The sequence below is a fragment of the Motacilla alba genome, chromosome 2, assembly GCF_015832195.1.
Source record: "Motacilla alba alba isolate MOTALB_02 chromosome 2, Motacilla_alba_V1.0_pri, whole genome shotgun sequence".
Lineage (NCBI taxonomy): Eukaryota > Metazoa > Chordata > Aves > Passeriformes > Motacillidae > Motacilla > Motacilla alba.
Window position 1 is genome coordinate 92,767,392 of NC_052017.1, and position 27,151 is coordinate 92,794,542.

The window sequence follows — 27,151 nt, forward strand, 5'->3', positions numbered from 1 at the left end:
GAGAATATGAAAACAGCAGCTAAGATTGATAATACTTCTGTGTCTTTAAAAAATAAATAATACAAAATATAAAATAAACTTGGGCTTCCTGCATAATACAAACTATGGAATTTCATTATGTAATTTATTGATAAAATCCTTAATAGGTGATTAGAGCCAGAATAATGTTCTATTGCAAAAATTATACTGAAACACTGGATCCTCCTCAGACTTTAAGCAGTCAGTTACCCTGGTTAGAAGCATAATTATCTCTATTTGTGTGTCTAACCTCCATTAGCTGCCCACAGCCCACATCATGAAAGATATAGCCATACACAGATTTTTTCTTCTCTGAATGCAGAAGACAGAAACCAGGGGAAAAAAGGGGATACAGAGGTAAACATCGTGCTCTCATAGATACAGTAGCTCAGTGCTGAGTTGATGCTTCCCATCCTGTGTGCTATAAAATGGGTGAAATTACAATTCCTTGCCAGGATCTGGTGGGCCTAAGAAATTCTGGGTTGTATTTCTTAATAATATTTCCCACTCACACCCCCCCTTTAAGTAATGTTCACTCATCGTACTGTAATTAGCTCTCTTGACTTTGCCAAAATTATAAAGATAGTTGGACTTAAAAGTCAAAAATCCATTGACTTGTCCTTCCGACATTAAAGGGTTGGTCTGGAGCGTGGAGAAACCTGAGGATTTTATGTTCAGGTTGATGCCCAAAGAGTATGGAGGGGGCAGGGAGAGAGCCACTGTAGCTGCATCCTCTTGTCCAGCAGCAGTTCTGTGAAAATATCAGCTTGGGTGTATGATGGGTGTAGCTCTGGAAGGAGAGCCAAGCAGCAAAAAGCCCACTGTTAAAGGATTATGAAAGTAGGGAATGACAGCAATTGAAAACACCCCATGCAAGCTGTTTTGGTGGTGACCCTGAGAAAATATTTTTATTCCTATGCTGGATTAATCTAAATTGTACTTCAGCCTCACGTATGGCATTTGCAACTGTGTCCACAGGACTGAAAATTAATCTGATGGTGGTGGAGAATGAAAGCAAGAAGGGGAATACACAGCGTTCGAATGAGTGAATGAAAATTTGCAGGACTTGGCATCTGTCAGTTTCCCCTTGGCACTCCCATCGCTGTACCCTGGAGCTCTGTGAAACTCCAGGGCTCCAGTACCATGGCAGGCAGGAAATCCAAGCCATACTTGAAGCCGTGGCTTTCTGTTACGCATTTGTTCGAGGAGGCTGACTGTGGTTTGGCTTAACTCCTTCAAACACATGGCTCGGCAGCGCTTGTGCAATAGCTCAGTTTTAGGGGTGGGACAGTGGCCCTTTAAGTGCTGACAAGGAGGAACAGAGCAGAAATTCACATCTGAGATAATCCATTTCTGATGAGGAAAATAGAAGTGAAAAGGACCAGTATTTACTGGTGTGCACACACTGGTACTTGGGCAGAAACATCCTGGTGGCGACAAGACTGCAGTCGCTCACAAGCCTTGCAAGGAGCAGAGAACAGCCATGATAATGCTGCTCTTTATTTCCAGTGCTGTTCAGAGCAGGCTCCCTCTCTAGAGCCTTCCCTATGCTTCCCTTCCCTGTTGCCAGTGAAAAGCTTGGCCTTCTCTAGTCCTTTTAATAGTCCCACTTCATTAAAAGGAATGATTTTTATATTGGATACAAATATTTCCATCAAAACAGAAACTTTAAATTAGTTTGAGTGATTTCTAGTAGCTGTCATCCTTTGTGATTTTTTTTCCTTTTTGGTGGTTCTTGCTGTAGTGTCTTAAAATTTCTGCTGAGCATCATATTAATCTGCTGCAGGAGGACTGCAGTAAAAATCAGCATTCTAAAGACTAAACTCAGTCATTTAAAACATGCATGGACTGCAAAAAAAGAATTATAAATATGTTTATTTCAAGTGACTTCAATAGGAACAGTCTACAGGTAAAAGAAATTCAAAGGAGTTCTCATTTCTGTTCTGAAATATCTGTAATAGGATTTTCTTTTAACCTTTGCTTGTGGAAAAGTGAATAAATGAGCTCTCAAACAAAAGTGATAGGTTTTGGAACACTTAACTAAGCTACCATGTTACGTTACATTGAAGAGACTTTCTTTCACTGGACACAGTGGAGACAAAATGAAAATATTGATGCCTCTAAAATAAATACTTGACATTTGACAATATTTATTTCTTTGAAATGAGCCTGCTTCCCTGAATGTTTATAAGGATGTGGTGACTCTGTTTACCTTGGTGAGACCTCCTGCTTCTTCAGCACAGCAACTCTGCTGATTTTAACAGAGCCATGCACTGGTTGTGCCTGAGTTCGTACCAAGGTTATGGTTATTCCTGAGTTCCTAGCTGGGCAGATGCTGATCTGTGGTGCCTGAAGTCATCAGCTCAGCCAGCAGGTTTAAGGTAGCTGTCTTTCACACCAAGCATTGAGCATGCCACTGGGGGCAGCTTCAGGCACACAGGTGTTTCCATTTTCTGGTCTCCTGATGTCAAAGTCAAACAGGAGTAGCAGATAATTTTATTCTGAAACAAATGGGCCAAGTTTTAATTGCAGTTTTTACATTCATTGCCATGAGTGAACTGAATTTTTTGGAAAGCCTTTTTGGGAAGGATTAGGTACAGACATGATAAATTTTTGCCACTATTTGCTTCACCTATTCATCAGGTCTAAAATGTGCAAGAATACAATTTTTTTAAGGTAAGGCTGTGGCAGGAGCAGGCAGTAGTGTTATTCTGTTCTCTTTTACTTACTTTCAGACTATCCTTTGTTTTGTGTACCATGTACAGTCTTGTGTATAAACTGGCCGTCCTTAAAGTGGCCACAAGACCCTCTTGTTTGGTCTTCAGATTTTATTGCTGTAGTATCTTCATTCCTTCTGCATTTGTCAACATAGGAAATCTTTTAAAAAATAGGTGATAGATGCGTGGATACCAATTATACAACAAGCCTGAGTGCCCTATTGTTATTAAATTAAATAAAAATTAAATAAAAATTCTGCATTTTATTCAGCATTAGATAAAAATTCTGAAAGTTTATTTATTTTTATTTATTTGCCAAAATTTCTTGAAATAATTTTACTGCTCTATTTCAGAATATATAAGTCTCATATGAAGATCTGAAGGCAAATTTTTTTCAAGATTCATGCTTGAAATAAAACCCAAAACCAAAAGCTGTTAAGACTCCTGGAAAATGAGAGCTTCCCTCTTCCTTTTCCACCAAACTTTTCCACGTTTGCTTTGAGGGATCAGTGACTGGCCAACATCATAATGAGCTGCGCAGCCTACAGAGGGAAAATAATAAGTGAGAATTAATAGGGGAACTTCACTAGATTTCAGTAGAATTGGGAACATGCATTAACACTTCAAAATACTATCTAGATTTTGACCAAGATATTTTGGTGGATCTGGGCTTAAAGTGAAAATCAGAAGATTGGGTGAAATGTCACTTTTCCTTCTGTGATAAATTCCCTTAGGCTCCAGCAGAGAGATGTGACTTCTGTTTCCATATGCCACCAACAGTAAATCTGGCATCTATTTTAAAATCAGTGCTCACCTGATTGTAGTAATTGGTATTTAGTGGCCTGTTTTCATCATGTGGGCTGGAGTGATTAGTGAGATTAAATTGAGGAATTTTCTGAACATGAGAAGCCTGGGAGTTAAGACTTCTTAATGCATTCATGCTTGGGATTTTTCTTTTTCCTTTTCAGCTGCTCTCATTATTTTCATGGTGCAGAGGGTTTGTTGTTTCCCCCTGTATTACTAAAGTACCATAATCCAAATGCAGACTCACTCCAGCATTATTTCAGTCACTATTCATACTGCAGGAGCACCTAGTTGAGGACTGGGCCTCGCTGAGCCTATTGATCTAGAAACATTAGACCATAAGAAGGTTGCTCTGCACCCGTTACTGCTGATTCCCATTTCTGAGGGTAGGTGTTTCCCTGCCAGTCAGACTGCTTTTACATCAAGCAGTATTTTGCTCTTAACTGTAAGACAAGGACCAAATTGCTCCAGGTTTTGCAGAAACTGCTCTAGACTAACTGTAGTTTCCTGATAAAGCCTGTTCCATTTGGGTGAGCTCAGCAGCAGGATCTCAGCAGCACAGTTATTCTCTGTGGATGTGCACTTCACTAGCAGCCTCTCTAAATGCTGTTGCTGCTCTTGGCAGGGCTACAGCTGCACTGTCACACCTGTGGCACTACAACTCTGCTAATGACTGCTCCCTGAAGGCAAGCGTTTAAATCATTCCTCTCTTCAGCCCAACAATCTTCTTATATTGACATGTAATTTGTTGGTCAATTTTGAATAATTATGAGGAAGGACAAATGTCTTTCTGGTTTCTGAGTTACATGTTTGCCACCACGGGTTATTTTTGTTTCATGTATGTGCAGATTAAAAAGGTCTCCTGCAGTGAAAACACGGCTTTCTGTATTTTCTTAGTTTTCATGTAAAAGGACCCTTTTTAGCTCTGCCTAAAGGTACCTATTAGGAGATTTCTGAGACTGAAATGTTCTTGCAAATTAACGTCAAGATTCCATTAAAAAAGAAAATAATAAAAAGGAAGCTGTGGAGTTGGCCCCTCAAGAAAACAGAAGTGAATGTCTTGAAATCAGCGTGTTATTTAAAATCGCGCACTGCTTTGGATAGTCATTGTGACACCCAACCACTGCTGGCATGTCCAAATACCTGGCTTTTCTAGTCAACTCCCTGTCTGTTTTCAGAATATTATAATCATGTTTCTTATCAGGAGTGAATTGTGGGAGAAGTCAGAATCTAAGATAGTTTGACATACAGAGCTATTTAGAATTTAGAGCATTTTCTCCTCCATCTCTATTAGTTTGCTTGTGTTGACATAATTGTGATACAACACTGCAACCTAAAGACATATAGTTTTTAAAGGCAAGGTTCATAGTTCAAATATCCTGATTTAAATAAAAATATAACCCCTCTAATTTAGCAGATTCATTTTCATTGAGGGAGTATATAAATACTTGGTATTTCTGGTATTTTTTATTTAGTTGTTTTATTTGCTATTTTAATTTGGGAATGGAAAGGGATCTGGATGATCTCTGAATGTTGGAAAGTTGTATTTTTTTTATCTAGAATGTTAAATTAAAAGATCTGTGCAACTAGTGACATTTCATGTGAGTGAAATATCCTAACATTTCTTCTTTGTAGAATTGCTAATGAGGTCATGTTTTTCTGAAAATTGCAGTTAATTTGCATTAAGTTTAGGATTTTGTAACATTTCAGATCTTCTTATAAGGTTGTGGTTGCAATAGTGCATTTATTTTAGGGATATTATTTATACACAAAAATAAGGAACCATGCTAGTAAACTGTGTCTTCCACAGGGGTGAAGATAAAATTACATCTTGGATTAGGGGAGGAATTTGATAAAGCATATTTATGTCCTTTCATGCTCTGTACATTCATCTGTTTAATTCCTGGGCTGGTTTGTGTGTTAATTCAGAGAACAGTAATGTGCACACAGTGGAGATGGAAAGGCAATATCCTTGTCTCTCTGAAGTGTGCAAGTTGGAAAGTGTATAATTTTGTGTAGATTTTAGCACATAGTACCAGTTGGAGTTCTTGCCTATATGCTGCTTGTGCTAAAGTGGTGTGAATCAGAGAGGGTTTATTTTGTTGTTTGGGTTTTTTTTTTTAATTAACACATCTGTGGGTAAGGGGCAGAGCATCTCATTTTTGAGATTACTGGTAAACAACTTAATGTTTTCAACAAAACAATTCAGGAATCATTAAAGTGCATCACAAGGATGTGACTTGAATGAAATATTATAAAACAAAATTTAAGAGGTAAGAAATAAATCTTGTATGGGAGATTGTAGAAGAGGACAGAATGGAATAACCTTATTCTTTCCTAATTACATTATCTTTGCGTGCAGCTTCTAAGCCTAGTGTTTGGGTTTTGAGTGTAGGGATTTCCCTTGTGCTTTGGAGTGTAGTTTTTTGGGAGGTTTGTTGGGGATTTTTTTTGTTTTGTTTTTTGTTTTGTTTTTTTGTTTGTTTTTTGGTTGTTGTTGTTGTTTTGGTTTGGGTTTTGGATTTTTTCCTTTTTTTGGGAGGGTGGGTTTTTTGTTTATGGGTTGTTTGGTTTTGTTTTTTGTTTTATTTGGTTTTTGGGTTTTTTGTTTTGTTTTTTTTTTGTTTGTTTGTTTTTTGTTTTTTCCTCATGTGTTAGTATCTAATTGTGCTGAGAATGTTGGATCAAATGCACTTTTAGGTTTCTGCCTAAGGCTTTGGGGAGAGACAGATGGATCCAGGATCAGAACCACATCTGTATTTGTTTTGTCACTCTTAAAACTGCTTCACCATTCAGCGCACAAGGTCTCAAGGCTGGAACTCTTAACTAAAGGATTGCTTGTATCCTAACACCTTTTAAATTAGCCTGTTGGTCGCTGAGTTCATCCAAAAAGGCAGAAGAGAAATTCCAGGTCTGTGAAAATACTTAACTTAAAACATCCTGCCAGCAGTTCTACCTCGGCCTTTATATGTGATAGCCAACATATCTCAGATGACCTCAACTCTCAGGGGAACATAAGAATAGAGGCATTCTCTGCATGCATGAGTGGCTGGAATAACACTGTGCTTAGTGATCAAATGAACAATCCCTTTGAGCTTTCGAGATAGTACCCCCTCTCACTGGGCATCGGAAAGCATTTCTTTAACAATTATGCAACAACAAAGCACAATAGGGTCACTGGTTGCTATGATTTCTTTCTGAGGAGCAAAGTCAGAGTTTGTTACCTTGTTGTTACTATCTTAAACTGAACTGGTTTGGCAGTCGAGAAATGCAGCCTGATCTGTTGCCAGATCCCTGGTTTTAGTGGAATAGGGTGCTGCAAAAATAAATATTTGAACTTTCTTGTGTTTTAACCTGCCTGGTAGTTTTTTTTTTTTTTAATACCTCCCCCCTATCCTCCCCCAGTCACTTGTCTGGCGTTCCTGGTTTTTCTTAAAGCAGTTTAAAGATCCTCCTGTTGTAAACAGAACCTGTACCATGGACTGTGCTTTTCTTATGCTCCGGATCATTTCTCCAGCACAGTGGTCATCCTTTTTACTGTGACTGATTCCTTCTGTGTGACTACACTATTTTACTGCTGTTGTCTGCTTTTGCTTACCCACCAGGCTTTTTCCCCCTGTGTTTTTCTCACCATATTTTGTTCTCACCTGCTGATCCATTAGTTTCTGCCAGACCTTCTTTAGCTGCCTTTGCATCCTTCCATCTGGCTGGTTCCTTCCTTTTCTTCCTTATCCTCTTCTCTTTGTGGTCTTCCTTTACTTGCAGGGCTCACTACTTCAGCTGCTTTCTAGCATCTTCTCTACCAACAAACACACAAAGTTCTCCTGATGAGCTTCTTGATGATTAACCTGGTTGTTCCCACAAACATTCTAAACAATTTTAGCCCATCTATCTCTTTTCTCTTATCCCTGATCATCAGAAAAAGAAAAAAGGTCCATATGCTACGAGTCAATTTGCAGTAATTTAGGTGTTTCCTTTTTTGATTTTTAAATGTTGAATGTGTGACGCTGCAAGCCACATACCAGTGAATAGTCCAGCCTTGCACAAATGAATACTGATGAGATGACCTGGGATAATAGCATTGCTTGGGGCTGTTGAGGCCATTCTGCTGTAATAACAAATTCTGGTCAAGACTGAGACATATTGCACAACAGGATGTCTTGTTTTTTCCTTGAATTTGAAAACTAGTAACAAAACTGAGGCTTTCTTACGTTGTGCATGTGTGTGTGCAAACAAGTATTTGTATGGCAGACAAGTGTTGCACAGTCAGCAGCAGAATGAATACAAATACATATATTCTGTGTTCTCTGGGAATGTCATTTCACCTAACCTTTTCATTCTAGATGAAGAAGAATGAAAATTGAAGATCATAAATTGCATTAATTTAAAATTAAGATCTGGAGTTTACATTTTTTGCTGGTGCAGTGCCCATGCCTTAATAAAATCTCAGGGGAAAAACATATGCTCTTCAGCAAAATTACAAATTCTCACCTACAGAAATAAGCCTCAATGTAATATTTATATTCTCATTATAGAGTTCTACTGGTTTGTTGTTGGGTTTCTTTTTCCCCTTTTCTCCCTGCTAATTAGTTTAATGCTGCCAGCATAAAACCCATATTTTTACTTTTGTATTTGTACTATTTATCTGTAACTTCAGGTTTGTCTGTATATTTTAGGAAAGGGAATGAATTTAAGCCTTAGCCCTAGATTCAGATATGACCAGTTACTGTGTCTAGAATCTCACTAGCTCTTCCTACTGCTTTCAGCCCATCCCAGCAGAACAGGCTGTGATGGTTGGTTTTGAGCTGCTTAAAATCAGGAAGCACACACAGTTTGTTAGATTTTGCATTGTTGGAGGGCCAGAGGCTGGAAATGGGAACATATACATTTGACACTGGATTTGATATTCCTGCTGAGTGAAAGACCCACACATTTCTCCCTTCACACTCTTATTTTCTCCTGGTGGAGCAGAAAACATATAAGAATGAGTCCAAAAGCAAGTGGTTATTTAGATGGCAACAGATTGCTGCATAACTGTGGTCCTGATGAAGAACGGGAAGGTTGGGAAACTGCACTTGTTTTATTTTATCTTGCGGAGGGCATTTAGTACAGCTAGGTTTCTCAGGGTCCCAGTGAGATTTTGTTTATTGGAGAGAAGTATTTTGAACATCTAAATCTGCTGCTGAACTTTTTTCCTTTCTCTGAATTATTTTAAGTACTGTGGACTATTATCTTGCTTCAGATTTAAAAACCAACCTACCAAAACAAAAGTCAGTTGAATGTGCATGATGTATTGACAGCATGTTGCCCTCTCTGTTAAGAGGATGAAACTGGTAGAAAACAAAAAGCAACATCAAATTCTTGAGCAGGCAATTTGCATGGTGTGGGTGGATTTTCTGAAGTACCTGAAGGGAATTTTAAATACTCTGGAAAAATGATCAAAAAAGATCACAATCTGAGTGTGTGGTAAGTAATGAAGAACATTAAGCACAGTGGTGAGCTCTGCAGAATATCCTAAAGTATTTTCCTATTTACAGCTCAGTCTCAAAGAAAAAACTGTAAATGGAAGAGAAGGAGTAGAAAAATCTGGTCCATGCAAACGTTAGTAATGAACACTGTCTATACCATGTTCTGAGGACTGTGAGATGTAGAACAACTTCTGGCATTTGGAAGTTTGGGGGTTTTTTGGAAGAGTTGAAGGTCAAAATATCTGATGCCAGACTGCATATGAGCTTTAACCTGGCAGGCAAAATACTGACACCACTAAACCTTTCCAGTTTGGCTGGCAGTAGTACCCCTAGCTGTATGTGTTTTGTAAGAACACAGTGGGGGCAGCCAAGCAAGATGGATAAATTGACACATATTCTTAAAGAGCAGCCGTCTGTAACATCCAGTTCCACTTGGCTAAGTACTAATTTGATTTTTTTTCTTCTGCTTTTTAATTCTTTTTGAGCTCATTGTAATCTGTTTGGATTGGTTTGTCAGATTTGAAGTAAATAGTCCAAAAGCAGAATTTGACAGCCACTGCTTTATTTCCACCTCCTCTCTCCACCCCTTTTCAAACAAAGCCTAATTCCAAGGTAGTGTGGCTACACATTCGGCTTGTTTGCTTTTGATTTCCATTAGAGTTTACTGCCAAAACAACCTGGTCATACCAGTGACAAGCCTGAATTAGTCTTCCTAGTAACTTCTCTATGTTTGCCCCAAAAAGCAATTTGATGCAAAAGCTTTTTTCAAAGAGGGAGGCATTTTGGGGCAGTAACTACACAATGAAAACACTTAATTTCACTTGTGGAGACCCTTAATTTTTAAATTTCTCTGGGTGAGCACATTCCATCGTATGCTAAAAGAAGAGGAATGAACAATTGATTGCTGAGATTTTCTTGGGGCAGCAAGAGAAGGGAAGCGAGAGAAATGTGCAGCATGGAGAGTACACTTCTGCTGGTAGGGGAATAGGATGTTTCCTTCTTCCTCACCTGGTTCTTGATCTGAAGGTCATGGCATGTGTCTCGCACTGGCCATGGTCATGGGTTGAAAGCTTTTATTATTTGGCTTGTTGGTTTGTTCTGTACACATACAGTACCAGAGTGTTCACATCATAAGTGGGATTGAAAATTTGGCTGATCAAGCACATAACTGATTCTGGAATCCAACGATTTAGTTCTTTACTTTGGAAATGAGTGATTTATTTTTACATGTGCATCTTTTAAAACAAACAATTGTTTCTCCCTTCTTTTAAAGTAGAGAAATAACAAGATATGAAGAAGCCCTCTAAATTGCAGGACCCCAGCAACCTTTCCCATCTCTCCTAGAGCTAGGTCCTGTTTTTTTCCTGTATTCACATGCTTACAGTCCCTTTACTTTCCCCTTCCACACCTTTGTATCTATGTTCCCATGTGAAAAAAAACCCAAAAAAACAAACCTTTATGAGCAGGCTGGGTGACTGAGGATGTCAGAATTCACATCCTGACACATAACATGGGCACAGCTATACCACAAGAATGCATCTGGTGTGAACAGACAAAAAGAACAGACTTTTTTCAGGCCATTTGGAGTACAGCTAGGGCTGCCTCTTAGTTCTTCAGAGATTTTGTTTTACATAAATATTAAATTTTTTGTAAAATAGATGCAGGAAAGCTCTGACAGTACGATGGATGTTTCCCAGGGATTGATCAGCTTAGTTCTGAATCATGGTACTGTGTAATTCCTGTAAGGGGGATGAAGCACATAGTCCCTGATACGTATGCTTAGTCAGAGATAAAAGAGTTCCACTCAGCCATTTTTTAAAGACTTTTTAGCTATTGTCTAGGGCAAAGAGTGTTTCGGTAGAGGAGAAAAAGACATTGCTTCTCTGATATCACTGGCATCTCTCTAGTCAGCATTCAAGTGCCATGGTATTCATTGAATGTTGCGCTTTTCAGAAGCAGAGCCTTGTTTGATCTGTTTTGTGTTGCAAAACATGAAAAGACAGTCTCTGAATAAATTTCTATTCATAGAATCACTGACCCTTTTAAATGTATTTCATTTTCATATCCATTCCTTTTCTGGCTACAATTTAAAGCATATTTGATCTAGTTAGCAAGCCCCTCTGCAGGCTTAATGCTGCTGCTACCTCCAATGCTGATGTTTGTGTAGATGTTGCTGGAGAAACTGTGCATGGCCACATGGGAAACTTCACTGTCAGGAAGTAGCCTGATGCACACCCCAGGGATGTGGTGGCTCTGCATTGCAGTACATCCACCCTTGCCTTTTGCTGACGTTTATTCATTTGTTAAGGGTTTATATTTATTAAGGGAATTGCCTTTGGTCTGTCACCAGGTAAGCCAGCTTTTGCTAATTACATCAGCTAAATTATGCTAAAGTTCCTGTGAACTGGGCTGGGTGTCCTGCCACTCACATAAGGGCAAGGGCCTCCTACTGACTTGAATACCAGTCAAAATAATCTTTAAATGTAGCAAATCTATACTGCAGCGCGAGCAGAAGAATAATGGCTGCAGATGATGCAGTTTTATCTGCTGGTTAGTTGCAATGATGATGATGGTAGTTATTTAGCTGGCCCCATGCAGCTTCTAAGGACCATACAAAGTGTGCAGTAATTAAGTAATGAACTACTCTGTAGGTTAACTTTCACTGTATTTAGAAAGCCTGATGCCTTTTACTATGTGTGACAGACCTAGCAATGAGAGAAAGATGTAAGCAGCATGACTTCAACTTGTAATCTTCTAGTCAAACTGTATCAAATGATAAATTAGACTTGTATGAAAAAGAATAGATGCTCAGATAATGTCATGGTATAGCTCTCTTCATCAAGTTATCCTCTATCTTTTTTTCTCTTTTTTTTTTTTAATATGGATTGCAACATGCTGCTTGTGCCATCAGTAGAAGTGTAGGATAATTTGACAATTGCTGATTTCAACAAAGTTGTATCAGCCACCTGCAAAGAATATGGGCCTTAATTTTATTCCTTTCAGGTATGTGAGAAATATTTTCTTTGCCAGAATAGAAAACTGGGAAATCGAAAATGGGGTGAGTGATAGACCTGTCTTATTTATTGTCACAGAAAGAATTGTCAGGAGATGTGGGTGGGAAAAGGGTGATTTGTTTCAGTAAATGCCTCTTCATGGTACTTTCTGAAAGGCAAGCAGTCAGAGCTGGAGATTTTTGCAAGTGCAAGTTTTTGTCCTGATTATCAACTAATTATTTTCTCACTTTTATGAAATGTATCTTGATCTGTTAATCTGCATGCATTTGATTTCTTTTTTTCCAGTTGTTTCTCAGGCAATACTCAAGACAAAAAGTCTGCAGTGGGCTTTTTTTGCTGCTAAGAGGGAAATACCTTTGAGGGTATACCTAAGAGGGATACTTTTGAGGTTGAATCCCTCCTGTAACAAGCCAAAGATAATAAATGAGAGCTCAAAATTAAATGTGTTTGAGTTTCACAGCTTGATGCTCTCATGCTGTTGGGAGCAGCAGGAGTGGCCTGGCCAGTGTGGGGATGAGCTGGGAGCAGGGTGACAGTGAGGCAGGCAGGGTCAGGCACCTCAGGGGAGCAGGAGCAGCCAGGGCTGCCAGAGCCATGGACAGACACAAGGCTGGGCACGGACAGCGGGTCTGGCCTGGCCGGGAGCCACGGCCAAAGCTCCAGCCCAGCCACTCGGGAGGATCCTCAGAGCCCTTTGTCTCATCTGAGCTGGGTCCTGGCAGGCTGGACCTGGGCTGGAGCTGACATTGAACAGGGAACTCCCAGATGACTGAGTGGGAAGAGGCTGCAGAGCCTGCTGGTGCACTTGGGCCCTGGAAGTGTATCCTTGAGCCATGTGTTCTTCCAGCTATCCTTCACAGTTACTATAGATGGAATTAGATTTCTTTTTTTCCTTTGTGTTTTTTTATCCTTGATTCCAGTACTTCAGGCTTTCAGTGGGGAGAAAAAAAAAAAACCTAGTAGGCCATGAACACAAATCTGGAAGTACGTGGCAATTTTTCTGCTACATCCAGCACATTTGACTTCTGCAGTTTGTGGCACCCCTTTGTCAGAGTGTCGTGGTTTTCTCAGGATATCCCATAATTCTCTATAATGAACTGCATCCTAAATTGAGAACTGAACCAAGGTGCAAGGGCTTTATAAACAGATTGCATTATTTACTTATTTCAGAGGGATGCTAGGTAACTTTCTGGGAAACCTCAGACTGTGAACATGAAAGACTTCTCATTTTGCCAGTCACAATCTGTGGCTGCAGAAATGCTCTTACAGCACTTACCTGGGAAATAAATGACTTTTTATTTTCAGAGATAATATTAACACAGCTATTTTTCTGTCTGTGGAGCACTTTCTACCTCCTGTGAGTTGTCTGCACAACTTCCTAGGAGGCAGAAAAATGAAAACTTCTGCTGAGAAAACCAAGGCAGAGTTGTTTTGTTTTGTTTATTCCTGAAATGGCTTATGGATAGTGATCCTGCAAACACAAGCCCAGAACCACAAATTGTTGAGCCTTTTGCCAGCGAGCACAGGGCTGCAGCACCCAGGAAAGTGCCAGCTGGAGGCTGCCAGTCCCAGGTGAGTGCAGCACCAAGGCAGGCATTGGTCAGGTTTGCCAGCTGAGATGAGTGTGGTGCTGAGGGCTCCAGCATGACTTCTGCTGGCCTTGGGTGCAGCGGAGCAACCTCTGCCTGCAAAAGCAGGCATGGTATCACCTACCTCCCCAGGGCTGCATCCTAAGTTCGGGTGAGCAGGACTGTGTGCTATGTGCATTCTCTGTGTACAGTTGCTGCCCTGTGATGGACCTTCTGGTGTAACCCATTGAGTTGCTCTCAGGCTCTTTGTGAACTTTTCTAGAAGTGGGGGTTTTACTCATCCTCATGTTTGCTGGGTGGATTGAGGGAAACATACCCAAAGAACACTTGGGAAAAAAACATGTTTATAGCCTTTCTTGCTTGTTAAAATATTGCGTAGCTCAGTCATACTGCCATTTTAGTCTTCAGAGTTAACAGCTTTTTGCTGAGCGTGCTTTCTTCATCGCATGAAAAGTGACTTTATACGTACTCAAATAGCAAAATAAAGTTTGTGAATTCTTTTATTTTCTTTCTTTCCTTTTTTAATAGCAGTAACTCCCACGAACTGGTACAAGGCTTGGTACTGTGCAAGCAGTTTTTCACTCTTAGAATGCTGCTACTGAAAAGCAGATATTGTGTGAAGTACCATCGATCACTGCCGTGGTTTTATACAGTTTGTCACCATTGTTCTTCGTATAGCATTGAGTCACATTTAGCACTATGGTGCAGCTCACAAGTGTTCAGCGTGGGGGAAAAAAATGTTGGGTTTTCTTAATGTAAAAAAACCTCTTCATTATTTATAACCTGATATCATTTTTTTGTTAGTGTATAGCACATATGTCTGATGTGGCCTAGTATAGATGAGAACAGATTTTTTAATAGTTTTAGAAGTGTAAGATGTTGTTTGTAAAGATGGAGAGTGGAATGGAGTTTCTAAAGACCCAGAATAGCTGAGATTGGAAATATTAGAGCAGCTATCTATAAGGCTGTTCTCTGACAGATGCTTAGCTCAGAGGTGAAATGGACTTTCATATCTGGTTTTACATTAATAGATTTGGGATTCCCTAATAATTTCCTTGGGGGTTTTTTTTCTGACTAAGAGCAAACTGTATCTCAGGTAAAATCCCACTGAAATAATACGTGATTTTAAATTGATGTGTGAGCAGACCACATTTTCTCTCAGCCTATCAAACACCATGTAAATTCATCTTTTAGAAATGTGGGATTTCATGCTGTACAAATTCAAACCCATGGCCTGGGCTACTTTGGAAATCTTGTAATTTTGCTCCCTTCTTCAGCCAATATAGAAATGTTTTGTTTTCCTTTCACGCACTACCTGTATAGATGAGCTTGTAGAATGAAATGGGGAGAACCCATTTGTAATTGGAACATAGAGGAGGCAGCAGTTGTATGATCTTTGTGTTAGCACAGCCATTTAAATTTCACTGGGAAGGATGAGAAATTAAATATTTATTCTTTCAGTGCAGAAAAGACAGACTCCCCAGACCAAATCAGCAATCTGTGGCACCAACCACATGACATGAAATGTTGGTTTAGGAGAGCTGTGGGCAGATGCTGATCCAGCGGTGCTCCGTTAACTGAGCTGTAGAGGGTTGCTGCTGGAAAGGTGTTTGTGAAGTGAATCCTGACATGACTTTTAAAGCTCTTAGCTAATGTGGACAGATGTCAGTAATCCAGAGCAGCAGAAGCAAGTGAGAAAGGGCAGAAGGCCGTGCAGTATTTATTTTCCAAGTGGGGACTGTTTGGATTTAGATATTTTGTGTTAACATCCTAAGAACATGTATGGGCTGTAAGCATTTGACAGAGTAGGTGAGGAGAGGTAGCACTTTAATCTTGTGATTCTTGTAGTTGGTTTAGAGGTGAGTGTTTGTTGTCTGCTTGTACTAGCTTCTGACAGCTGTGACTGGTATTGGGTAGGCAGCCCTTACGACAAGGAGAGGTTCCAGAGGTGAATTCCTGTGAAGAGATAATTTGGAATTTGCTCCACAAGAAGCCTGCCAAAGCCTGCAGCAGCATGACAAAGGATCATGATCTTTGTGGAGCTGGAGATCATGGGAGTCAGGCAGCAGCAGAGTGGTTTGGACAGCAGCTTTGATCCAGGAGCCTTGGGAAGGGAAGGTGGGAAGAAGGACTGGAAACTGCTGGGGGCCAGAGAGACAGACAGTGCTTGACAAGAGAGAACAGCAGAATGGTGTGACCAGTGCAAATATAGTCCTTTCCTTCAGGATTGGAAGTCTTGAATCTAGACATGTTGAGGCTGTGGATTCTGTGGTTCACCTTGGAGTGTAAAGTCTTTCCATGTGATTGCTGGTAATGTTTCTTTATTCCCTGGTAAATGCAGTCATTTCTTGCAGGATAGACAGACAAGGTGATTTGTGTCCAGCTTTAAATGTCTTCAGTTCATCCCCAAAAAAACCACAATCATCTTTTTTTTTCTTTTCCCCTGGTATCTTTCTTTTTAATATCTTACTCTCAGCTTTCTGCCAGTATTTCTGTGGAATAATATCTCTGCTGTTAGGCCCTGTGCCAGTTCAGTCAGTGCAGACTGTTTTAGTCCTTTGGATTCATTGTTTGATTTGCTTGGTTTCAAGTATTCTTCTTTTCTGGTTTTAGGGCTCACTTGGGGCAATTATGAAGAAGGTAAACCTCCAAACCCTATGACAAGTTCTGGAATAAGCTTTTCTTTTGATCTGTCTGCCAGGCAGGCAGACATTTTAATCAAATTTCATATCAATTGTTCAGGAATACATTAGAGTTCCCTTCTGAAAAATATTTCTTTGGTTATCAAATTTCTTCACTGAGGAAATTGCTTCACTCAGAAGTCTCTAAACAGTTTTTTGCTGTTTAATCCAAACTACCTCTAAAACTCTTAGGAGTTCTGTTGTATTGATTATAAAAGTGTAAAGGCCTTGAAATAATTTAAAAAGTGAAATAATTGTAAAAGTGTAAAGGCCTTGAAATCATTAGTATTTAATAAACTACCTGCCTTTCATTGCATGTATTTTAATAGTTTTATATCCTCCTCTCATTCTGTCACAGCAATTCCATGGCTCTGCTCCTAGGTCTGTGCTGATATTCTCCATTGTGCAGCTTCCAGACAAAGCTGTTCTGACAAGCAGGACGGAGCATGGTAGCAAAAACCCCATTCCCTCTGTTCAAGGCAGTGATCAGGGTGCAACATCCTCGAGTGCTGTGCTGCTGTGCCAGGGCTGCAGAGAGGCTTTAAACTGTGAAAGCAGCCAAACACATCCTCGGGTGTCTGTGCCCCAGCAGCATCCCTGCCATAAATGTGCTCAGCTGTGATTTCTCTGCTGACTTTGAATACGGCATGTGGAATTTGTCCTTTGAGTAACCTGGCTTTCACGTTTCTCCTCAGAGTTCAGAGCTATCAGCTTGATTGTCACCTTCTAAAATCCCATATTATTACATGAAAACATTCTAAAATCTGCTTAGAGTAAGCATTGCCAGGCAGACAAAACTAAGATCTGGAGTGCTGAACATCCCTGAAGTGACACATTTGTGAAGTGTTTACTCTGGTTTTGAAATTACCAGTCAGCTGCTGATCTTTTAGGCAGAATAACTTCTTCACCATCCACACCAAAGGCAGAGCTGGAGCTGCACATGGCTGCTACAGTGTGCATGAGAGAAAGGGACCTCCTCTTAATGCCAGCATCTTGAACTGGAGGCGAAGCTGAAGACCTTCTCCTGCTCCCCCAAAGGGTTACAGAGGTGCTTGTCTTCCACCTCATGGATGCAGCTGCTGGTGTGGCTTTTCTCCCCACTGCAGTGTGAGCTTCTTCCTCTTCAGATGTCCGGGTCAGGCTGGAGGTGTGAGTCATTGCATTGCCCCAGGACACAGGGGGCTCATCTTGCACCTCCCGGGCACAGCTGGATATGCAGGGCACAGCTGGGCCTCTGCACCCTCTGGGGACAGGGAGCTGCCCACGGGGGCTTCTGCCTCCCACAGGCTATGGGGTACTCACAGTAATCCATCCGTTTCTGAAATGTGGCAAGCTCTGTGAACAAACTCTGTGTGACTGGGAGAAACTCCTGCTCACTTCTGCTCCTCTGACCTTTCACCATAGGTGTTCAGGGGAAAATCAGTTCCAAAGTTAAGATAATATCACACTGTGACTGATGGCTGTGGACTTGTTCTGGTTGTAAAGAGCTGGTTGTAAAGAGTTTAGGCAGACTTGAACAACCCTACCCATCTTTTTTGGCTTGTGTTTATTTGTTTGTTGGTTTGGGAGGTATGTTTTGTCAGCTTCTGAAGAGCCACATCTCCAATTTTGTTTTACATATACAAGAATTCAACACAGTGGTAAATGGCCTATAGGCCTGTTTGTGCCCAGGTATTTCAGATATTTTTAGAAACATTGGCAAATATGTGTGTCATACTCAGAATGTGTCATTTTTACCATTGTGGTGTACTGCAGAATTTTCTGGAAACAAAAAATCTTCCAAAAACTATCAGCATAAAGCTTCAGTTCAGAATACACCAGGGGAAAATAGAGAAGTCCAGAGATATGGCAATGTACACCTGAAGGATGCATGAAAATATCAAGCTTATTGATTACAATCATCCTACAGGTGATTCACGGCTTCCAGAAACCTGGCTTATGTTGTGCACTCCTCTCTAGGACTGCCATACTCCTGTAATTTGCTTTTTGCCTGGACCTGCCCTATACAAGGCTGTATTGGAAAACAAACTTCAAAGTTACATCCTCAAACCAGCAAATTGGTGTGTTATTTCGGGGGGAGTTAAAAACATTCACATCCTCTCTTTGTCTTAACGTATGAAAAACTCCTCTACTTTGGGCTCTGTTTGGGTTTAGTTGGGTTAGTTGGTCTCAGGAAAAGTTAACACACATGAGCACTGTTATTCTGTAGAACTAAAATGCAGCTTATTGAAATTGGAGTTTATAGCCTTATGCCATGATTAGTTTCCCTGTGGTCACAATCAAACCATGTTTTTTAAAGGTAGCTTCTTTGGTTAACTTACTACAAGTGTATTTTATTCTGCAGCTTATACTTTCTAAACAATAAAATACCACTCAGACACTTAAGTCCTGGTCAAGAAAAACACAGCAGTGTTATCAGGCCCTCTTTGGAGGTGTTACATGATGGGTTTTAACAGGAAATATTCTACAGATAGGGGTTTTTTGTGCTGCTTATCATGCTCTGAGCAACTTCTTTGAACCAGCTGGTTCAGTCATGTCCTCACCTCACTCATTTCACCTACATTTCTTTTTCTGCTGCTTTTAAGGCCCTGTTTCTTTATGATATTATGAAAAAAAATTAACTGTAATATTGGGTACCCAGTTGCACTGATGGAAATAAGTTATTTTCCAGTAAAACATAACTTATGTGGAAAATACAAAAGACAGTGGAAGTTGTGAGGTCTGATGGAAGCACTACTCATCTTGCCATACTTTGGTGGGAGGGGGATATATCCAAGTTTTACAACCTAACAATTACTCACACTCAGTGCAACTGAAGCAGAAAAGATGAATAATCAAACAATCTTTCTCTAATACTAGGCAGTTGCAATTTTTAAAGAATACAAATGCCGATGGGTCAGCAGGTGATTCAATTTCTCCTCCTTAAGTACATGAAATTGTTTGTTACAAATGATGCTCCAGCTCGCTTTGCTGTGGGAGGCTCTTTTGTGAGATGTTCGAGATTAAAACAAACCTATATGTTCTAGTAACACAAAGGAACATTTTTCTTTGAAACTGGTGGGTGGATAAAATTCTTTGTTGCAGTTTTTAAAAACCCTCTCTGCAGGCCGTGTGGAGAATTGCCACATGCTTCTCATAGATTCCAAATTTCTGCCATAGCAAGTCCCACTGGTTTCAACCAGTGGCTCTTTTGTTTTCTGTGCTTGCCTTTGTAACCCTCAGCAAGTGGAGGCCATGCCAGAAGTTGTGGCAAACAAGAGCGAGAGGGTGCGAGGCAGGCCTACACTGCTGCATTCCTCTGCAACGGGAGGCCACCGTGTGGGCTTTGTCTCAGCTCTTCATTGTGAGCCCGAGGCACGGCTAACCAAGAGCCCAGCTCTGCGAAGGCATGCAGAGTGCAAGGCAGTTTCTGCAGTCACGTAGATTGGTTTTAATTACAATCTGAAGGGCAAAAATTGTTCTCTCTCAGGGGATGCTTTTAGATTTTTTGAATGCCTCTTTTTTCTTGTTTCTTTTCTTTACCTGTCCTCACAAGCAAACAATACCTTACACACCCACAAGGCTCGTAACAGTCCTGAGCCACTTTCTCTTTCCTAGTCATAGAATCATAAAGTTGGAAAAGACCTCAAATATTGAGTCCCACCTTTGTCTGAACACCACCATGTCAACTAAACCAAAGCACTAAGTGCCACATTCAGCCATTCCTTGAACACTTCCAGGAATAGTGACTCTATCACTTCCCTGGGAAGTCCTTTTCAGTGCTTAATCGCTGGTAATTTCTTATGAAGGTGTTCCACTGAATTGCTGAAATACACACATAACCCATTAAAAAAGACATTGAAGAGGAAATTAAGCACCATGCAGTGACAGATGATGTGTAACTTAGGCTTCCCAGCTAGTTTCTTGTATGTTGAATCTAATATGACTTGCACAGTAGGTTTAAGAAAAAAACGTCTACTGCACCCCCAGTTTTGAACCTCAGCATCACCAGTAACAGGAGAACACAGGGAGCTGGTATTCAGCTGCTGCTCTGATTCCTGTGGTTGGAAACGCCTCACTGACTGCTTTGCTTTCATCTCTTTCTTTGACATGGGCAGAACAGACTGGCTGAATTTCTTCAGTGAGAGCCCAGAGGAGAGAGAGTTCTTAAAGGCATAAATAATACAGGGTATACAGGTCTGGGGAAGGTATGATGTTCTTTTTCCTCCATCAAGTCTGAGACCTGGCTCCTGGAGTGCAGCCCTCACAGTGGGTAATGGGATGTTGATGCCTTTCAGCCCACAGTAACCACACATGCTTCCCATTATTGTCCAGACTTTGGGCGTGGACTGTGGGTTATTACTGCACAGACTTGGAAGTATTTTCACATCTCTGACATGCAGATGCTAGGAGTTGTGTGTGCCTTGGTGAAAATACAGAAAAGCGTTCCAGCAAGAAGACTCCTGATATATCAAAAATCTCTGACTCAGACAGTATTGCTACTTTTTACACACTGATACCCTAAAACGTAATTGCCTTCAGCAGAGTGATAATGCTGAACCTAAGCTGGAGTGAATATACAGCTTATTTTTAATTTGTAACTTTTATTTTGTAGTCATTTCACAGAACCAGCCCTCTCAAATCATGAATTTGTCAGCAGAACTAAAAATTATGTGCTGTTTGCTGGTTCACAAAGTAGGATTTAGGCATGTTTATCAGAATGCCATCATTCCAGCTAGAAGTCACATTGCTGTGTGTTTTCACCAACTCATTGATTGGTTGCATGATGGTTTTACTGGGTAAGTTAAAAAGGTCAGTACAGTTACCCTATGAAAAAAGGTGCCACAGCAACAATTCCCCACTGTGCCAGTACCACCTTACAGAGATCCTTCTCCCAAAAATGTTGGTTTACTGCAGAGCAATGCTTAAGGGGTGTGTTTATCATGAAACTGGTACTCTTGTAACGAGCAGTGGTTCACAGTTACATAGTAGACACTTTGGGATGATGAAGTCCAGCAGAATTAAGAGGAAAGAAAGCAAAAATCAGGCTATTGATTACCTACTGAACTTGCAAAATTAATATTACTTATTAATATTGGTACAGCAAGTTTTTCATTGGCTGGCCTTTTGGAAAGAAGGTTGCTCATTGTTTCAGGAGAGATTTTACTCTGTCTCTTAGCTTGTAAAATAAGTAATACTTGTGAATTGATGCTAAAGAATGTCAGATGTTTGAGGGTTTGGGGTTTTTTTACATCTTGGATAGTATCAGAAATAAAATGAGAGGAATCCCACTTATGTTTTCATACTATAGTAGTTAGTGTCAGAAAGAATTTACATTCTCCTGTGCAATTTTCAGTTTTTTCACTACAGCGTAATTTTATGCTAAAAAGTACATATTCCTATTCTACCTGAGTGAATTCAGTACTTTCCTTTGAAATATGAGCATAAATAATATAGCTGAAGTGTCAGCTGCAAAGAGAGTTGATTCCATAACAGGATGTGAACTAAATTTCAGCAGGCTCAGCCACTGATCCTCATTGATCCAAGATGTAGCATAAAACTAAACTTTGTCTTTTTCAAATTTAATTCAATAGAATTAAATACTGACCAGGTGAGGTTTTTCACCTTTTATTGTATTTTTAGTACTAAGTTTGATTGTAAGCAAAGTTATGCCACAGCAGACCCCTTATTCACTGCTTCAGCAGATCAGTGTAGAAATGTGCTCAGCTCATTAGTGGAATGGAAACATCCTCACAACTTTTTTATTCTAGTCTGGTAAGAGCTTTATATGCTGTAAAATGTCTAATGAAAGAAGTGAGGGAGGGAAATAGAGGAGTGCATGTTATGCTTAGCAGGTGGCTTCTCATTTTTGTGGTGATTTAGTTTGCAGCTTGGTTAGCCTTGGTTTCCAAAAAGCCAGAGTTCTTGTGCAGAAAAATATAATTCCTTCAGTTAGGCTGAAGCTATAGAGAAAATTTGCCTTTGGGTGGATTTTTTTTTCCTGAAAGTGATAAGCTTTGGCAAGGAGGGAGGAGAGCAAGCTGTACTGGAAGTGATCTCTTGGCTAAGTGCAGTAGGAGTGTTAAACTCCTGTGAATCTGCATCATGAGATACATGGGCACTTCTCTCTGAATTCACTCTGCTAGAAAATGGGGAGAATGTCTGTGTAAAGGCTAAATGCACCAGCACGTCCGTTCTGGTTGTGTTCAGAGCTATGACCAAGTGTTTGTTTCACAATTATACTGCATGCCATCCATTTCAAACAGAAATATTTGCCCAGAATTGATTCCCAACTGTTTGACAAGTATCAGACAAACCCAGTAATTAGGTCTGTGAATTGAAATGTCTGATGGCATATTGCCTTCTAACCATATTAGAGAAGTTAGGCTAAGAGCCATTTTTTGTCTGCCGTGTCTTAGCGTAATGAGGATGAATCAAGCTTTTGCAGTTCACATTTAACAATGCAGACATAATTCTTTCCTCTGTCTCCCCAAATACTTTGGTAGTAAAGCCTAATGGCTGGGGACATGCTGTTCTGCTGAGGGCTGTGCTGCAGTAAAAGTCCAAACCAGGAGCTGGATTGTGTGGAATTGTCTCAGCACAGAGGTGGAACCTAGATACCCTCAGCTGCAGCATGTATGTAGGGATGATGGATGCTTTTTCTTTGGCCTTATATTCTTTCAAGTGCCTGATATTACCACAAATGTTATTAGAAGCCACATGTTCCAAAACAGTAGTCTCAGCCTCTTAAATAATGCAAGGCAACCTATTACTGATACGTTTGTCTTACTGCTATAGCTTACCAGAGGTCTTTTAAATCTCAGCTGTGACAAAGTTGATTAATTTCTAGGTGTTACCTTTTGTTGTTCAAGTGACTAAACATAGACGAATCAATACAAAGTCTCAGATGTTTCAACCAATATTTTATTGCCAGCATTTCAGTAAAAATACTGAAATAAACTTAACTCAGAATTGAGGACTGTGCTGCATTGTATTTTACTATCCAGTTGACATTTGTAGAAAAGAGAGGATCTAAAAGTAGAAAAGAGCAAATACAGATTATATTTCATTTACTGAAAAACAGTGCTTTATATCCATAGGTTACTTAAGCTAAAATGAAAAGTTGATTTAGAAGTTCAGTAATTTCCATCTTCATGCCCTGAGAAAAGAAGGCTAAGAAAAAGGAAGTGTAATCAATCACAGCAGCCTGTAGTTATGATAAATTCTATTAAATATTCCATGTTACAAGGTTGATTAATGTACTTTATGGCATTTGTAATGAGTAAATAATACCTGAGATTTCGGACAAATATTTAAGCTGCTGTCATGCATAATCAGTGTTTGCAACATGCTGTGACTGTTGATCTGAGCCTCTCTTGAGAACCCAAAGTAAGGTAATGTACTTCAGCTTTTATCAGCTTCATCTTCCTCGTTTGTTTTACAGCATTTGATGAGGGAGCAGCAGTAGGAATGTGAGAGGAATTACAAGTATCTGCAAGAAAGCAAGACTGGAAAGGAGTAGGAGGAGATGAAAAACTTGTAATCTTTTTTAAAACTCTTTGCTTAACAACGTCTTTCCAGGCTGTCCTCTGTATGGAAGCAGACTGCAGACTGAAGGAGGGACTGTGACAGAGCAGCCCTTCCAAGTGACCCATGAGAAGGGTATTTGTATCAGAGGTCTCTCGATTGGAAGTTGTCCTTTGCATAGGGCAAATTTCCGTGGTTGTTGAGAGGAGTTGTTTGAAGCATTGGGCTGAGAGGTCCCAGCCAATTAGCAGCTTCGGGAAAAGAGTTATTTTCATTCATTTCGGGAAAAGAGTTATTTTCATTTCTTCGGGAAAAGAGTTATTTTCATTCTTTTTTTCTCAAGAAATGGGATAAGCTATCAATGTCTAATCAAGCACCAAGACCACAGTAGTTTTGAAAATACTTATATGGGACCTAACTCCTATTAAGGGCAGTGAAGGATTGGATTTATTTATGTCTCATTGAAAGCACCTTTGGACTTTCTTTTTGATCTCATTAACAGAGTGCTAAGAATTTTTTTGTCCATCCATATTCCTCTTTTTGGAGGTCACTGTGTGTACAGGGAACAAATGGCTCTGCTCACTCTGACTAACATGCCCAGGGGATGCTGTGCCAGCAGCAGGCTCAGAGCACCGTGTGGTGAGGGGAAGCAGAGAAGTGGCATTGCCTTTGGTCCTTGGCTGCACCTGGAGTGCCTCATCTCTGCTTGGAGTACGGTTCCCTCCAGCTGGTTTTGGGCTAATGTGAGGAGGTGTGTTTCTTGTGCTCTCATTTGTTCATCTCTCAAGGGCCATATGCACTTACATAGAAATAGAGGACACTTCCATAGCCTTCTAGTTAATGCCTATGGCAATGCATCCTGCTGTACTTCATTTTACAAGGATTAGCAAAAAAGTGCCTAAGATCTCTTCCTCCCTGGGCAACTTTCTTTTGTACAAGTGGTATGGTACAGGTCGTGTGCTCTAATTTAAGAAAGAGCTTCATCTTCCAAAGAAAAACAACTTAAAAAAATAGTAGCTGTACACAGCATTTACAATAGGTTTTAATAGAAGTCTAAATATTTCTTTTTAAATGAACAAATAAGCATACATTTATATAGTCTATTAATTCTGGATGTCCTTAGGACATCATTAAAGTGATCTGTCTCTCCGAAGGCACTGGAAGACTTTGATTAGTTAGCAACAATATTAACAGTATCTCGCTTACGTGTTTTTATATATTAGAGAAGACATAAGCATGAAGAACATTTAGAGGCAAACTTAAATGTGTGCTTTTACTGTTGAGATAAAGCCTCCAGAAAGATTTATACTTTATAGCTCACTGCGTATGCACTGGGAGAAGCTACATTTGTGGCACAAATACCCCTCTTTGTTGCTTACCAATACCCGTATTCAGAGGCACAAAGAACAACTGTTGTAAAAAATATTAGTATGCAGATGCTCTGGTGTTTTGTTAATGCATTTAATTAAATACAATAACTCTTTTGTTTGCTTTTCTTTTTCTGTCCTTGAATGGATATGTGTTATGGTATAGAACCTAGGCTTAGAGTCGCTGTTTAAAATGTTTAAGTTTCAGAATGTGTCACACATCCAAGTTAGTTACTTTTCTTTTGTTCTATTAAGAAAGTCTTTTGGATATGTTAGTAGTTTCTCATAAGTTTGAGAGCATCTTTTCAGGAAAATTCAAATTCCAAAGTTGCCAGCAAATATTTTCACCAGTAATGGGATCTTCATGACAGTTAGGCACTGGTTAAACAATTGTATTCCTGAGAGACTTTCAGATATTTTAACCTAAGAAATTTTTCTTGAACATTTTCTAGCTAGTTTTCACAAAAAGAATAAAAAAATGCACAGCAAAACTGCACTTTATGTTTTTATATGAAAAACTGTAGCAGGCTGATGATAACCAATTGTAACCCACACACGGGTTTTGCAGAAGCCATCATTAGTGTCTTGTGTTGTTACCCATAAAATTATTTCAGAATTATTCTCAGCCTGAGAAAAGGTTTCCTTAGTGCCCTGTGGATGGGTGAAACCCTATGAAATGACTGTGTCAAGTCTAAAATTGCTCTGCTGAATCAGCAAAGTACTTGAGCCCAGAGTACTTTGAAAACACAGCAGTATTTGCCAGATCCTATGCCTCCCATGGCAACAAGGACCGAATCAAACGAGGATGTAAAAAGGTACTTAGGAGACCCTGAAGGTAACATGACTAACTTATTTCTGGATTTCTGAGCCCCCTTAACTCCAAAAGACATTTCTGGCACAGAGTGTGTGGGAGGTGTCTGTGCTGAAGGTTGGTCCTCAAGCAATGACCTACTAACACTCTTCTGGTGTTCCTTGGAGACAAGTCATATTCTTCAGTGGGTGCAGTTTCCTTTAGAACAGTAGGAGTCGTGGTATAGACCATCAAAACCTCCTCCATAAATCTTTCTGTCACTGATAGAAGGAGCTACTACAGGTGAAGGAAGGGCTGAGTTTGTTGCAGCTGATGCTTCTCAGGTACTTTACTGGGCACTTCAGAACACAGCTCTGGAGAAGGCAGCAGGCATTTCACTTACCACAGGGGTCTGACTTGGCACCTTTCTTGGCTAAAACAAAAAGCTTGTCAGTTGCTGGTAATTGTTCTTGTCACTTCTCACCAGCACTAAATACAAACTGGACAGTTTAGCTTTAGCCTTCAGCATCAGTGCTAGGACATTGTTCCCGGAGTGCCAGGATCATCACACATGGACAAAAACTGTCATGAGAGGCCAAGTAGAAATTGCAGTTTAGTGCTCTCTTTTCTGAAGTGAGGAAAATTTCAATAGTGGGGCAAAAAAAACCCCTTCCCCTCACTGTGCTTGTTTGATCCATATTGTAGTTACAGCAAGGGATTCCAAATGAGGCCATAAGCTCTGACATTGTGGAGAGGGAACGGGCACTTGTGAAAGCACAGATTTGCAATGTCACTGTAATTTCCCCCTCCCCTTTTGGAGAAAGATGGCATAATTAGAGTTGCAGTCCTTAAGGGAAAGTACAGGAATTCTGATTACTCACTGAAAGCCTCCTCATCCACAAGCCTTCCATGTAAATAGTTAGTTTCAGTTATGCTCCAAGTAATCTATCTATCTATTTATAAAAGTGTTAAAAAGAAAACCAAAAGAAAACCAAAACCTACACACATACACACCAAAAAATCACCTAGAACTACTGCAAATTTGTGTGAGAACATCATTCTGGTTTCAGTTCCAAGATAACTTAATGTTCTTTAAGGCTGGAAGAGAACATAGTTTCATTACAACTGCACATATTAAGGGTTTGTATGAAATGAGCATCTCAAGGCAAGGGAAAGAAAGCAGCATTGTTCCAGGGC

The 27,151-nt window shown here is 40.0% G+C and overlaps 1 protein-coding gene across 7 annotated transcripts in view; it reads left to right on the forward strand.

Annotated features, from left to right (window-relative positions):
* LOC119697739 (myelin basic protein) overlaps positions 1 to 27,151 on the forward strand; it is a 109,771-nt gene that overhangs the window by 63,358 nt on the left and 19,262 nt on the right. The gene's annotated exons all lie outside the window — the stretch shown is intronic.